Below are 16,756 nucleotides of genomic sequence, written 5' to 3'. Positions count from 1 at the left end.
TCGTCCACCTTGCCGGCGCCGCTCCTACAACCGTCTCGTCCACCGCGCCCCGCCACCACCGTCTACCGTCCTAGATCCTTCCACGCCGCCGACAGCCATCGCTACCGCAGCACCGTCAAATTCTCAGCAGATGCATACACGGCGCCGCACCAGAGGCGGTACTCTTTCGTATCTGCTCAACTTATTTATCGCAGCAAGAAAATAGATCGCCACTACTTTACTCTGATTTCTTGTCCATCACTTACTTGCTAGTTGAGAGCAAACATTGGTTGCGAAGTTGCCTTTGTCCGGTTTGCACCTTCAGATCTGCCATGGCACGCTCAATACTATACTCCCAATGCTTATGGTTTTCGCCTTTTATATTCCACACTAGTTAAATCACAGTAGACTAAATTTCAAAATTGGGTTAGTCGATTTTTCAGAGCTCGCCGGGGTTCGCCGGTGCGAACGAAGGGGCTCGGGTGGGGACTTTGGTTGTGGGGGCGGTGGTGGGGCCTCGCCGAATGAAGAAAACTCGATGCGGGTGGGGGTGGGGGTGGCGGAGGAACACAGGCGGTGGGGGCCGATGGTCCGGCCGGCGGCCCGTGCGGTGTTTTGTATGGGAAGAATCAGAGACGAGGAAGAAGAAGGGTTAGGAGACGTAGGATCTTCATCCAACCGCCTGAAATGGTCGACTGACCCAAATGCAGACATGCCTTTACATTCAGTACCATCATCGTACCTGCTTAGCACTGCTCCTGAATCCATCAAGCTAAACAATGTGCCACTCATAATTCCAAACTTGTTGCTCAAGTACGAATCTGATATGATGCAGATATTACTAAAACAGATAACATTTAATTGGTCAGCTAATGTTCCTACTTTACTTTTGAAAAAGCACGTGCACCACATATAGAGAGACAGCAGGGAATTGCTTTCTTAATGCGCTCTGGTTCATCATGTGTGGGCACTGCGCAACGAACATTTTATTATCCAAAATCTGCTTGCTCTTCTTTAGCATGTTCCTCTTCCGTTCTTCTTTAATTAGTACTCTCTCCGTTCCTAAATACAAGTCTTTGTATAGATTCCACCATGGATTACATATGGAGCAAAATGAGTGAATCTACACTCTAAAATGTATCTGGATACATCTGTATGTGATCCATAGTGGAAATCTCTACCAAGACTTATATTTTGGAACGGAGGGAGTATTGTGACGCCCCCGATTTGACCGTACACTAATCATGCACGCAAATGTGTACGATCAAGATCAGGGACCCACGGGAAGATATCACAACACAACTCTAAAACATAAATAAGTCATACAAGCATTATAATACAAGCCAGGGGCCTCGAGGGCTCGAATACAAGTGCTCGATCATAGACGAATCAGCGGAAGCAATCATATCTGAGTACAGACATAAGTTAAACAAGTTTGCCTTAAGAAGGCTAGCACAAACTGGGATACAGATCGAACGAGGCGCAGGCCTCCTGCCTGGGATCCTCCTAACTACTCCTCGAAGCCGAACTCCAGGTAGAATCATCCTCCGGATCTCTAGCTCCTGGACTCCAGCATCTGGTTGCGACAATCAGGTATACAAAGGGGAAAAGAGGGAGAAAAGCAACCGTGAGTACTCATCCAAAGTACTCGCAAGCAAGGAGCTATACTACATATGCATGGGTATATGTGTAAAGGGGCATATCAGTGGACTGAACTGCAGAATGCCAGAATAAAAGGGGGATAGCTAGTCCTGTCGAAGACTACGCTTCTGGCCATCTCCATCTTGCAGCATGTAGAAGAGAGTAGATTGAAGTCCTCCAAGTAGCATCGTATAGCATAATCCTACCCGGTGATCCCCTCCTCGTCGCCCTGTTAGAGAGCGATCACCGGGTTGTATCTGGCACTTGGAAGGGTGTATTTTATTAAGTATCCAGTTCTAGTTGTCATAAGGTCAAGGTACAACTCCGGGTCGTCCTTTTACCGAGGGACACGGCTATTCGAATAGATAAACTTCCCTGCAGGGGTGCACCACATAACCCAACACGCTCGATCCCATTTGGCCGGACACACTTTTCTGGGTCATGCCCGGCCTCGTAAGATCAACACGTCGCAGCCCCACCTAGGCTCAACAGAGAGGTCAGCACGACGGTCTAAACCTATGCGCGCAGGGGTCTGGGCCCATCGCCCTATGCACACCTGCACGTTGCGTACGCGGCCGGAAGCAGACCTAGCCCCCTTAATACAAGCGCGAGCTTACGGTCCAATGCGGCGCGCACCACTCAATTGCTGACGTCAAAAGAGCTTCGGCTGATACCACGACGTCGGGATACCCATAACTACTCCCACGTAGATGGTTAGTGCGTATAGACCAAATGGCCAGACTCAGATCAAATACCAAGATCTCGTTAAGCGTGTTAAGTAACCGCGAACGCCGACCAGGGCCAGGCCCACCTCTCACCTAGGCGGTCTCAACCTGCCCTGTCGCTCCGCCACAAAGATCCACTCGCGGGTACTCCTACGAGCCGACCCGACTTTAGTCATCACATGTGTCATGTATATAGTATATAAGTATATACCCGTGATCACCGCCCAGGTGATCACGGCCCGATAGTATAGCACAGCAGACGGACAAGAATGTAGGGCCACTGATGGAAAACTAGCATCCTATACTAAGCATGTAGGATTGCAGGTAAAGGTAACAACAGTAGTAGCAAGGATAGGCTATGCATCAGGATAGGATATCGAAAGCAGTAACATGCTACACTACTCTAATGCAAGCAGTATAGAGAAGAATAGGCGATATCTGGTGATCAAGGGGGGGGCTTGCCTGGTTGCTCTGGCAAGAAGGAGGGGTCGTCAACTCCGTAGTCGAACTGGGGGTCACCGGTAGTCTCGGGGTCTACCGGAAAGAAGTAACGGAGGGGGAACATAATAAATAACAGAGCAATCAAAGCAACACAAAGCGTAACATGACAATACGCGGTGCTAGGTGTGCCCTAACGCGGTAGTAGGTGATACCGACGAAGGGGGGAAACATCCGGAAAGGTATTCCCGGGGTTTCGCGTTTTCGGACAGATGAACCGGAGTGGAAAGTTGCGTGTTTGCTATGCTAGGGAGGTGTGGCGGATGAACGGGCTGCGTATCCGGATTCGTCTCGTCGTTCTGAGCAACTTTCATGTACAAAGTTTTTTCATCCGAGCTACGGTTTATTTTCTATGATTTTTCGAAGTTTAAACAATATTATGGAATTCCTGAAAATTGGCTAAGTCTAAGAATTGTTCAGTTTTTTTCTTAAACTTCACTTGGCTGTTTTCCGAAGGCTATAACTAACGTTATGTAGATCTAATGAAGACACTACATATAAGTGTTTTACTCTATATCAACAGCACTACAAGGCCATGCCATTAGATAGCCTAAACAGCTTCTGTAACAGGTCCATTTACAGCTCTGAAGTAGTTAAGACAGTAAATCTGTTTTTCAGTTTTCTCTCTTAACAGAACATAGACTTTTGTCATTTTTATAGGAATTAATCCATGCTGTATTTGAATTTGGTCCAATGGAATAATTTGGAGGTTGTCATGTGTACTCCCAACACAAATTAATTTCAATGAAGTTAGACTTTGTTTGACCATAGTTTTGTTGCCATCCAGAGAGCTAAGAAGGTAGAAATAGCAAAAGCTAGCCAGCGCTACAGTAACATTCAGTTACTGTAGCAGTGGCAGCAAAGCAGCGAAACCCAGCGGCAGGAGCGGCCGCAAGCGCGGGCGGGCAGCTGCGGGAGTGGGCACGCGCGCGGACGGACAAGGGAGGCCACGGCGGTCAGGCACAGCGGCTAACGGCGCACGGGCGCCGGCAGCAGCAACAGCATAGAGCAGCGGCAGCAAGGAGCAGAGAGCAGTAGCGACAAGCGCGGGAACAGCGGGCGACATGCGCATACAGCCGGGGCGTGGCGGCCACACGCGCAGACGGGCGCGGGGCAAGGCCCAAGGCGCGGCCAGGGAGCAGCAGTGAGCAGACCGTAGCAGTGGCGGCTCCAGCACGCATGTACGCGTACGCGTACGCGGGGGGTTCGGACGAACTCGGGGACGGCGTCTACGGCGACGAAATCGACAGGGGGAGAGGGGGTTTTGGAAGAAGAGCTCACCACGGTTCCAATGGAAGTGACGAGGAGGCCTGAGGTGGACCGGAGACGAGGCAATCGGCGACGGCGGCCGGCGATGTACGCGAATAACTCGAGCTTGATGGCGAGCGTACAGGCCCTCCCGGCTTGATTCAATGGTCGGGGACGAAGGAGACGACGACGAGGATGCTTCAAGACAAATTCGTACGGCGCGGGGAGCACGGTGGCCGTGATGGCGTCGACGGCCATGGCGTACGCGAGCTCGGGCGAGCGGGCGCGTCGAGGGAGAGCGAGGCGCGGCGCGAGGAGGAAGGGGGAAGAGGCAGGGGCGTCCTAGGGTTCGAGGGGGAGGGGCGCCGTGGTCTTGTAGGTGAGGGGGAGCCGGCACATGGCCTCCACGGCGTCGGTCGGCCGACGGATGGCCTCCACGCCCCCTGCCCTCACTGTAGCGAGGTAGCAGAAGGGATGGACGTGGGCTGCTGGGCCAGCAGGCCAACTGGGCCAAGTGGCCCAGGGGAGGGGAGGGGCTTTTCTCTTCCTTTTTTTTAACGTTTACTTTTATTGTATTTTAGTTTCCTTTTGTTTTTTTTGTATCTTATTTCTTTTCTGTTTTATTTTAGTTACATTTTTTTTAGTTTTGTAAAATGCCAAATGAGCACCTAATTTAGTATTAATAATTAGTCCACTGCCACAATTAACTTGGCACCTAAAATAAAATATTTTGTAATTGTTGAGTATTTAAAGTATTTAAATAATAGTTTTGCTACTGTTTTATTACCATTTGATATTATTTAAACATTTTATAAAGGTGTAGTTTCTCCACAATAATTACCTATGCATTATTTGGCAACACCCCAACATTTTAGTTTTAATATTTGGAAACTTTTGTTGTTTGCCATATTTTGAATTTGAATTTTGATCCGGTTTTGAACTAACGCGAGATTATCAACTCTAACAGAGGTGACGTGGCATCATTAGCGTAGGTTTACTGTAGCATAATTATCCGGGCGTCACAAGTATGATAGTAGTATAGTATGTTCCTTGTAGTGAATATGAGCAGGGACATTTGTAGTGTAGAGGTCTATACGGTCGGTTGGTATGGACACTTTGAACTCGTCGGGCCTCTTTGATTCGTAGGATTTTGTAAACATGGGAATAGGATTTGTAGTGGCCTACCCACTTGAATCCTACAAGAATAGCAAGGAAATGCGGGGAGCTGTGTCGCCTTTGAGAGTTACACTGATATTAATAGTACCGCACCTTCAGTTGAAGAGAGCTCGTATCCGAAGCCTTTCTAGCCGTACCGGCAATACTAGCACATATATTCCAGCAAGTTCCACTTTGCTGATTTTACTCTGATGCTTACGGTTTTCCCGTTATATCTACACTATGATCTGTGTAGCTGCTTTGTGTCGCACTAGCAGCAGTCCACTCTTGAAGCTAAACACCGCAATGACTTACAAAATTGGCACCAAGGCATTGAGTGCCATTCTGGATGAAATGAAACTCATACGCTCACCACCTGTTGATTCTTGTTTAGAATATGATCCTAATGACTATTCTAACCTCGAGGAGTCAAAGGCAGATGGCCTGTCCTGTTCACCCATCAAGGTGCCTGTTCTAATTTGGCAAGGTTTTATTGATTGCGCGTATCTTGCATATGTTGTCTTGCATTTCTTCTACTTTGTTGCACCGCCATCTGCTTAGTTTACTCATCATATATGTCGAGATGCCATGCCCATCCATTATCAATACATATTCCATCTGTCATCATACCATGTTTTTTCACTCAAATGCTGTTCTTGTGCATCAGACATCAAAAAGGAAGAGGGTGATTGCTGAACCTGAAGGAGCACCAGCAAAGTCCTTGAAAAACGTGGTTATGCCAGAGAAATTAGACAACACCCCACTTATATTGGTTGTACAACCAGTGACACAAAACGTAGGACCGACTCCAGCAGACTGTACCCATACTTCACTGGCCACACCACTAGCCGCACCACACAGGACCTGCACTCCAGCAAAAGGTATGCCGATTTCAGTTGCCATAGCACCAGCCGTACCACAGAAAAATCCCACTCCAGCAAAAAGTACAGCAAGTCCACCGGCCGAAGACCTATCCCGACTGCAGAGACGGCCAATTCCTGCAGATTGGAACCCCATTCCAGTTATTCCCAGTTTAAAAGACAATGCTTTCAATGTTGTTAGGGACTACGTGCATATATTCCCATCATGGGAAGATTATAGTGAAGACAAACACCATTTTCACATCTTCCTGTCCCACTTACGTGTAAGTGCTATTATTCATGGTGATTATTTTCCTGTTTTCTGCTGACTGAACACATCAATGATTTACATTACATTGTTGTGAGTAGGCAAGGGTCAATCTGGATAGTCATGACGAGCAAAGCTTGCTTGCGCTTTTCAAGGAAGCATTGCAGCAGTATTGGTGTTACCTGAGGAAATCACACTTTGATGGCAAGTCTATAAACGAATTTCTGGTGAAGTCTCTGTGCTAAATTTAGAAGACATTGAATGGAAAAACTTTGTTATGCGCTGGTCTCGTTCCGAGGATGAGGTACTGTCTATGATATCGCATGACAATTTGAACTTCTACTTTTCCGCATGTGCCTTACGGATATTTTTTGCAGGAAATCTGCTCAAAAAAGAATTTTGGTTTGAAAAGAACGACAGGATATCGCAAATATGCTGCCCGCTGCTTTGCTCTTGTTAGTACTTGTTGTCCTGTATCACTATACTTGCATACATACCTGGTTCATTATGTGACAGCAGTATGCATGATAGCTTGCTTATCAATTGTTCGCTCCAAATTATCTAATATGTATGAATGGTTACATTAGTTTAGAATATATCCAATGCCAATGAAATTTTTTAGCTCTGCATTGTTCTTGTAAGTACCTGCTGTCCTTTATCAGTGTACTTATATTGAAAGGTAGTTGTTCATCTACCATCACTCTGCAGCTTATTTTCCTTTGCCCTCCATTTTCTACACATAAGATCTATATTTAATATTACCATAAGGTTGGATAACACCGATGGTACTGAAGAAGTTTAGCTCTGCATTGCTCTTGCCTGTACCTTTTGCCTGTATCATTGTACTTACATTTATAGCTACTTGGTTATGTGGCATCACTCTTCATCTTATCTTAAATATTCTCCATTTTTTCTTATATTGTCACATCTATATTTACTCTTAACAAAATGTAGAATAAAGGCAATGCTTATGAAGAAGATTCTGTGGTAAACTTCTTGAATTGCCCCTCCCCCCCATCAGCATGGACAAGGGCTTTATAGAGCCTGCCTTCACCAATAATGTAAGTTTGTCCTTCTCAAGCCTTCAAACTTTGTTGTGTATGTTTGGTTAGGCATGACTGCAACAGTTGTTTATTTTTGGTGTTTGCATTAAATTGCATGTTTAAAGTTTATTATGTAGTTCATAAATAAAAGTTTGTCCTTCTCAATTTAAGTTTTCAGTTGTACAACCAAGTTCCTTCTTCATACCATGTAAATTAAACTATACAGAGCAAGTGATCTTCTTTTGCACTGCATGTATGCTTCTGTTCTTGATCCGTAATCCAGTGGTGTGGTGAACCTACCCACTACAGCACAATGTCATATTCTGCAATGTCTTAACTATGAACAATGTCATATCATTCTACTATTATTTAAACCGTCTCTTTATTTGCCAATCTGAAATGGGATAAATTGACAGCACACTAACCATTGATACTTATGAGTCTTGATCTGTAATCGAGTGGTGTCGTGAAGCTGCCAACTCCTTCACAATGTCATTTCCTGCCATGTCTTGACCTGAACAATACCATATTGTGTTAATGCAATTTTAAACTGTGTCACTTTATTCATCAGTAAGAAATGTGATGAATTGTCAGCACTGATACTTTATGTGCAAATCATGTCATCTGTCTGCTTGTTTATCTTTCAGAGTGAGGAGGATATAAGTGTTAAACAAGCGCAGTCTCATCAGCTTGCTCAGCTACTTGTGCTGCAGCTCCCCATCAGGGCTAACCTTTCTTGAACTCTATTGAAGTGATGTCGGTTTTGTATATTATTTTGTCGGCGTGTTTAGTTGCACCGGTGGCGATCCTTGATGCCCCGTGTATGTAATCAGCTGTCTGCTTGTGCTTTATTATCATAGTGGCGAACTTTGATGCCCAGTGGATGTAATATGCCGTAATTTCTTTATTGTATAGTCTAGGTTTTTTTCTTATTCACGATGCTGCAGTTATTTTACTGTATATATATCCTGTCTTCGCAGTAAACCGGCCAAACCGTAAAATTACGGTACATAATCGGGCTGTCATGCAATCACGATGTATGATCCGCATCATGGGCCCCGTCATCTTGGTATGTTAGAAGGCCTAAATGTAAACTAGCCCACTAGTAGAGTCGGGCCTTTAATAGGCCGTGTAAACCGTCGGCCCTCTTTTCGCAAGAAAACTCAATGGGATTTTAGGAGGCTGAGAAGTAGGTTGGGCCTGAAACGTGCCGAACAGCTCACGAGCCGGCAGAAGCCCGAAATGGACCCCGGCCCATGATTGTGCCAATCAAATCACGGGCTTTTAACAGGCCAAAATTGTCTCGGTCCTTGTTTGGCCCAATCAGATTATCGGCTGCGAGCACGCCGGATGCAAACCGGGCCGTAGTTAGGCCCAACTATATGACAGGCTTTTAACAGGCCGAAATTAATATAGGGCCAAAATGTTAAACGGGCACTTAACAGGCCGAAACTAATATCAGGCCGAACTACTAAATGGGCCTTTAGCGAGTGGGCCCAAAAGCATAGCATCCAGTTGACGGGCCGAATCTGATATGGGCCATAATTTAGCCCAAAGCCTCTTAAAGGGCCAGACCTGATCTGGGCCGTAATTTGGCCCAGAACGTGGTAGGCTTTTAACGGGCCGGATCTCATATGGGCCATTGTTAGGCCCGGAATGTGGCAGGCCATTAATGGACCGGATCAAATATGGGCCGGCATTTGGCCCAAAACATGGCAGCCAGTTAATGGGCCGGCCTACTAGGGTCCTCAAAATCTTGTGGGCCTACAGCTGGGCCATCCCATTAATGTCAGCGAAATCTCATGGGCCTTTAGCTGGGTCGGCCCATTATGGTCCACAAAAATCTTGTGGGCCTTCACCTGGGCCGGCCCATTATGGCCCACAAAAATCTTGTGGGCCTTTACCTGGGCCGGCCCATTATGGCCCGCAAAAATCTTGTGGGCCTTTAGCTTGTCCATCCCATTATGGTCCGCAAAATCTCATGGGCCTTTAGCTGGGCCGGCCCATTATGGTCCGCAAAATCTTGCGGGCCTTTAGTTGGGCCGGCCCATTTAAACTTTATGGGCCACTTTTGGGCCGGTCCACGTGTCAACATATCATAGGCGCATCTCGCCCATTGGATGATTGACACATGTGCCAACGCGGAGCTGACACGTGTTTCCGTCAGCCAATCAGAATTTTACACGTGGAAAACCCCCATTGGTCCGGGCTGTTAACGGGTTATCGGATCCAAAACCGAACTCGATAGCTTAACAGCGTTCCGTTATGGTGGATGCCACGTGTCGGTCACCCTTGACGAAAGCACTTCTGTGACGCGCGATTTATCGTCATGGAAGTGGACACTTCCATGATGATAATTTTAGTAATGTCATGGAACACTTCTACGACAGCACAGGTATGACTATCTTGATTCTGTCATAAAATTGTCATGGATGTACATGCATGACAGAAAACGTGACCTACAGTGACAAACACGTATCATCACGGAAGTGTATTTTTTTGTAGTGCATGCACATACAGTCTCTCTTTATGCTATGAAGTTGGAGCATGATTTATTATTGATTGTCTTCCTTATGAGTGGCGGTCGGGGACATGGTCTTTTCCTACCAATCTATCCCCTAGGGGCATGCGTAGTAGTACTTTGCTTCGAGGGCTAATAAACTTTTGCAATAAGTATATGAGCTCTTTATGACTAATGTGAGTCCATGGACTATAGGCACTCTTACCTTTCCGCAATTTGCTAGCCTCTATGGTACCGTGCATTGCCCTTTCTCACATCGAGATGTGGTGCAAACTTCGTAGGTGCATCCAAACCCCGTGATATGATACGCTCTATCACACATAAGCCTTATTATATCTTCCTCAAAACAACCACCATACCTACCTATTATGGCCTTTCCATATCCATTCTGAGATATATTGCCATGCAACTTCCACCGCTTCCGTTTTGATGACTTGAGCATTCATTGTCATATTGCCTTGCATGATCGTATAGTTGACATAGTATTTGTGGCTCAGCCACCGTTCATCATTTTTCATACATGTTACGCTAGATCATTGCACATCCTGGTATTGCCAGAGGCATTCATATAGAGTCATACTTTGTTATAGGTATTGAGTTGTAAGTATATAGAAGTGTGATGATCATCAATTATTCATTTTTGGAGCATTGCCCCAGTGAGGAAAGGATGATGGAGACTATGATTCCCCCACAAGTCGGGAGGAGACTCCGGACAATGAGAGAACAAAAATATGATAAAAATAGAAAAGAAAAGAAATAAAGAGAAATAAAAAAGAAATAAAGAGAGAAGGGGCATGCTAGTTCCACACTTGTGCTTCAAAGTAGCACCATGTTTTTCATATGGAGAGTCTCCTATGTTGTCACTTTCATATACTAGTGGGAATTTTTCATTATAGGATAAGATGCACACCCACTTAGTTTTCATATTGAGCTTTCATACACTTATAGCTCTTAGTGCATCCGTTGCATGGCAATCCCTACTCCTCAGGTTGATATCAATTGATGGGCGTCTCGATATCCCGTTGGTTAGCCGCGTCGATGTGAGACTTTCTTACTTTTTTGTCTTCTCTATATTTACCCCTATCATCATACTCTATTCCACCCGTAGTGCTATATCCACGGCTCGCGCTCATGTATTGCGTGAGGGTTGAAAAAGCTGAAGCGCGTTAAAAAGTATGAACCAATTGCTCGGCTTGTCATCGGGGTTGTGCATGATAAATACTTTGTGTTAAGAAGATAGAGCATGACAAGACTATATGATTTTGTAGGGATAGCTTTCTTTAGCTTTGATATTTTGAAAGACACGATTGTTTGTTGGGATGCCTGAGTATTGATGTCTTTATGTCAAATTATAGACTATTGCTTTGAATCACTTGTGTCTTAATATTCATGCCATGATTAGATATATGATCAAGATTATGCTAGGTAGCATTCCACATCAAAAATTATTTTTTTGTCATTTACCTACTCGAGGACGAGAAGGAATTAAGCTTGGGGTGCTGATACGTCTCCGTCGTATCTATAATTTTTGATTGTTTCATGCCAATATGATACAACTTTTATACACTTTTGGCAACATTTTATATGATTTATTGGACTAACTTATTGATCCAGTGCCCAGTGCCAGTTCCTGTTTGTTGCATGTTTTTTGTTTCACGGAAAATCCATATCAAACGAAGTCCAAACGCGATAAAAATTAACGAACAATTATTTTGGAATATATGTGATTTTTGGGAGTTGGATGCACCGCAAACGGAGGCCCACACCCACCACAAGACACCTGGGCACGCCCCAGGGCCCAGGAGTGTCGTGGTAGGTTGTGCTCACCCCGTACATCGGTTGGAGCTCTACTTCGGGCGCAAGGAAGCTTATATCCGGAAAAAAATTGTGTTAAAATCTCAGCGCAATCGGAGTTACAGATCTCCCGGAATATAAGAAATGGTTTTCAGCCAGATCTAGGGAACACGAAACAGAAGAGAACCGAGAGGGAGATCCAATCTCGGAGGGGCTCCCACCCCTCTTTCGCCATGGAGGCCATGGACCAGAGGGGGAACTCTCCTCCCATCTAGGGGGAGGCCAAGGAAGAAGAAGAAGGAGGGGGCTCTCCCCCCCCCCTCTCTCTCCTGGTGGCGCCGGAACACCGCCAGAGCAAGGATCGTGACGGCGATCTGCATCAACAATCTTGCTACCGTCAACACAAACTTTCTTCCCCTCTATGCAGCGGTGTAACACCTCTTCTCTCCACTGTAATCTCTACTTAAACATGGTGCTCAACTCCATATATTATTTCCCAATGACATTTGGCTATCCTATGATGTTTGAGTATATCTGTTTTGTCCTGTGGGTTAATCGTGATCTTGGTTGGTATGATTGTATATTTTATTTATGGTGCTATCCTATGGTGCCCTCCGTCTTGAGCAAACGTGAGGGGGCCCCGCTGTAGGGTGTTGCAATACGTTCATAATTTGCTTATGGTGGGTTGCGAGAGTAACAAAAGCTTAAACCCGAGTAGGTGGGTTGTTGCGTATGGGATACTTAATGCTATGGTTGGGTTCACGGCCTTAATGATCTTTAGTAGTTGCGGATGCTTGCTAGGGGTCCAATCATAAGTGCATATGATCCAAGTAGAGAAAGTATGTTAGCTCATGCCTCTCCCTCATATAGAATTGCAAGAATGATTACCGGTACTTGTTATCGATAGCCTAGGGACAAATGACTTTCTTGTTGACAAAAGCTATCCACTTTTATTACCTTGCAATTTATTCGTAGTTTTATTCTCGCAAAGTACTCGTAGTTTTATTCTTGCAAAATAGTTTCATACTTGTTTTAGGTAAAGCAAACGTCAAGTGTGCGTAGAGTTGTATCGGTGCTCGATAGAACTTGAGGGAATATTTGTTCTACCTTTAGCTCCTCGTTAGGTTCGACACTCTTATTTATCGAAGAAGCCTACAAACGATCCCCTATACTTGTGGGTTATCAGCTAGCCCATCCTGCCTTTCCCTCTCATGGGAGAAAGGAAAGTGCGGGGGGGCACCCTCCCCTACCTTTCCCTCTCATGGGAGAAAGGAAAGTGGGGGGCCACCCTCCCCTGCCTTTCCCCGCGCTCCAAATAAGGAAAGGGAGGGCGCAGCTTGGGAAAGACCCCAAGTAGGATTCCTCCTACTTGGGCGCCCCCTTTGGTTTCTCCTCCCTCCCACCTATATATATATGTGGGAGGAGGGTGCCTAGCACACAACAGATAATTGCCTAGCCGAGTGCGGCGCCCCCCTCCACCGTTTACACCCCCGGTCATATTTTCGTAGTGCTTTGGTGAAGCCCTGCGGAGATCACTTCACCATCACCGTCACCACGCCGTCGTGCTGACGGAACTCATCTACTACCTCAACGTCTTGCTGGATCAAGAAGGCGAGGGACGTCACCGAGCTGAACATGTGCAGAACGAGGAGGTGTCGTGCATTCTGTACTTGATCGGTTGAAGCGCGAAGAAGCTCGACTACATCAACCGTGTTGTGAAACTCTTCCGCTTATGGTCTATGAGGGTAGTAGACACACTCTCCCCCTCGTTGATATGCATCTCCATGGATAGATCATTGCGTGTGTGTCATGGTATTCTCACGGGGGGGTGTGAGGCGACAGATGCCACAAGGGCTTAGCGTGAGGGTAAGACTGCTGCTGATAGGCCCGAGAGCGGGTATGCGAGTAGCATGCGCTAGTTTACCCAAGTTCGGGGCTCTCCGGAGAGATAATACCCCTACTCCTGCATGTCTGTGTATCTGTAGTATATCTGGTACAGAGTTGCTCCTGGAGCTGTATCTGAGATCAATGCCAAGTGCATCTGATCTGGTATATGCATGCGTATGGGGCATGCTAGTGGCCGGCCATGCTCATGGCCGTGAGCATGTGGGTGCTCATGCGTGAGTGTGTGTGAGAGTGAGTCCATCCTCCTTGGATGGATGGATGTGTGCCCATATATATAGGCATGGCTAGCTTGGGAAGTAAGCTAAGTGGTGGCATGGGCAAGGCATGGTGGGGTGTCATGCTTGTCCCCTGGGTCACTTCATAAATAGTGCCAGGGGACAAGTGACACTATACATGATGGCTGGGGTGACACGTGAATAGTGCTCGGGTACGACCGTCTCGTCGGTGTCTTGTCGGTGTCGAGTCGGGCTGAAGCCGGCAGCCGGCTAGTTGGTGCAGTCGACAGCCGGCAGCCGGCCAGGCAGAGCAGTCGGACGGGGAGCCGGCAGGAGCAGCCGGGCAGTCGGACTGAGGGGCTTTGCTAGCCCCGATGTCTTGAAATATTGTCTTGCCGTCTTCGGGATACCCGTGGCCAATTACTCCGACAGTGTGCGTAGAATTGTTTTTGTTTTCCATGCACCGATTCCCAATAGTGGTATCAGAGCCAGGTTTATGCGTAGATGATATGCACGAGTAGAACACAAAGAGTTATGGGTGGTGATAGTCATACTGCTTACCACCAATATCTTATTTTGATTCGGAAGTATTGTGGGATGAAGCCGCCCGGACCAACCTTACATATCCACGCACATGAGACCGGTTCCATCGACTGACATGCAACTAGTTTTGCATAAAGGTGGCTGGCGGGTGTCTGTTTCTCCTACTTTAGTTGAATCGAATTTGACTACGGCCGGTCCTTGAAGAAGGTTAAAACAACAAAGTTCACGAATCACCATTGTGGTTTTTGGCGTAGGTAAGAACGGTTCTTGCTAGAAACTCGTAGCAGCCACGTAAAACTTGCAACAACAAAGTAGAGGACGTCTAACTTGTTTTTGCAGGGCATGTTGTGATGTGATATGGTCAAGATATGATGTGATATATATTGATGTATGAGATTATCATGTTTTGTAATATCGACAACCGGTAGGAGCCTTAGGGTTGTCTCTTTATTGTATGAAGTGCAAACACCATGTAATTGATTTACTTTATCGCTATGCGTTAGCAATAGTTGTAGAAGCAATAGTTGGCGAGACGACCCCGATACAATGATAGAGATCAAGGTGTCGAGCCGGTGACGATGGAGATCATGACGATGCTTTGGAGATGGAGATCAAAAGCACGAGATGATGATGGCCATATCATGTCACATATTTTGATTGCATGTCAATCTTTGATGCATCTTATTTTACTTAGTACAGCGGTAGCATTATAAGATGATCCCTTCACTAAACTTCAAGGTAAAAGTGTTCTCCCTGAGTATGCACCATTGCTAAGGTTTGTTGTGTTGAGACACCACGTGATGACCGGGTGTGATAGACTCTACGTTCACATACAACGGGTGCAAGACAGTTTTGCACATGCGGAATACTTGGGTTAAACATGAAGAGCCTAGCATGTACAGACATGGCCTCGGAACACTGGAGACCAAAGGTTGAACGTGAATCATATAGTAGATATGATCAACATAGAGATGTTCACCATTGATGACTATCCCATCTCACGTGATGATCGGACATGGGTTAGTTGATTTGGATCACGTATCACTTAGATGACTTGAGGGATGTCTATTTAAGTGGGAGTTCATTAGTAATTTGATTAATGGAACTTAATTTATCATGAACTTAGTCCTGATAGTATTTGCAAATCTATGTTGTAGATCAATAGCTCGCGATATAGCTCCCTTATTTTTGATATGTTCCTAGAGAAAAATAATTTGAAAGATGATAGTAGAAATGATGCGGACTGGGTCCGTGATCTGAGGATTATCCTCATTGCTGCACAGAAGAATTATGTCCTTGATGCACCGCTAGGTGACAGACCTATTGCAGGAGCAGATGCAGACGTTATGAATGTTTGGCAAGCTCCGTATGATGAATACTTAATAGTTTAGTGCGCCATGCTTTACGGCTTAGAATCGGGAGTTCAAAAACGTTTTGAACGCCACAGAGCATATGAGATGTTCTAAGAGCTAAAATTGCTATTTCAGCCTCATGCCCGTGTCGAGAGGTATGAGACCTCTGACAAGTACTTTGCCTACAAGATGTAGGAGAATAGCTCAACCAGTGAGCATGTGCTCAGAATGTCTGGGTACTACAATCGCTTGAATCAAGTGGGAGTTAATCTTCCAGATAAGATATTGATTGACAAAGTTCTCTAGTCACTATCACCAAGCTACTAGAACTTCGTGATGAACTATAATATACAAGGGATGAAGAAAATGATTCCCGATCTCTTCACGATGCTGAAATCGGTGAAGGTAGAAATCAAGAAAGAGCATCAAGTGTTGATGGTTAATAAGACCACTAGTTTCAAGAAAAAGGGCAAGGGAAAGAAAGGGAACTTCAAGAAGAATGGCAAGCAAGTTTCCACTCCCGTGAAGAAGCCCAAAGCTGGACCCAAGCCTGAAACTGAGTGCCTCTGCTGCAAAGGAAATGGTCACTGAAAGCGGAACTGCCCCAAATACTTGGCGGATAAGAAGGATGGCAAAGTGAACAAAGGTATATTTGATATACATGTTGTTGATGTGTACCTTACTAGTATTCATAGTAGCCCCTGCGTATTTGATACCGGTTCATTTGCTAAGATTAGTAACTCGAAACAAGAGTTGTAGAATAAATAGGGACTAGTAAAGGGCGAGGTGACGATGGGTGTTGGAAGTGATTCCAAGGTTGATACGATCACCATCGCACACTCCCTCTACCTTCGGGATTAGTGTTAAACCTAAATAAATGTTATTTGGTGTTTGCGTTGAGCATTAATATGATTTGATCATGTTTGTTGCAATACGGTTATTCATTTAAGTCAAAGAATAATTGTTGTTCTGTTTACATGAATGAAACCTTCTATGGTCATACACCCAA

Source organism: Triticum aestivum, chromosome 3D (genome assembly GCF_018294505.1).
Source record: "Triticum aestivum cultivar Chinese Spring chromosome 3D, IWGSC CS RefSeq v2.1, whole genome shotgun sequence".
In the NCBI taxonomy this organism is placed as follows: Eukaryota; Viridiplantae; Streptophyta; class Magnoliopsida; order Poales; family Poaceae; genus Triticum; species Triticum aestivum.
This window is presented reverse-complemented; position numbering follows the sequence as displayed.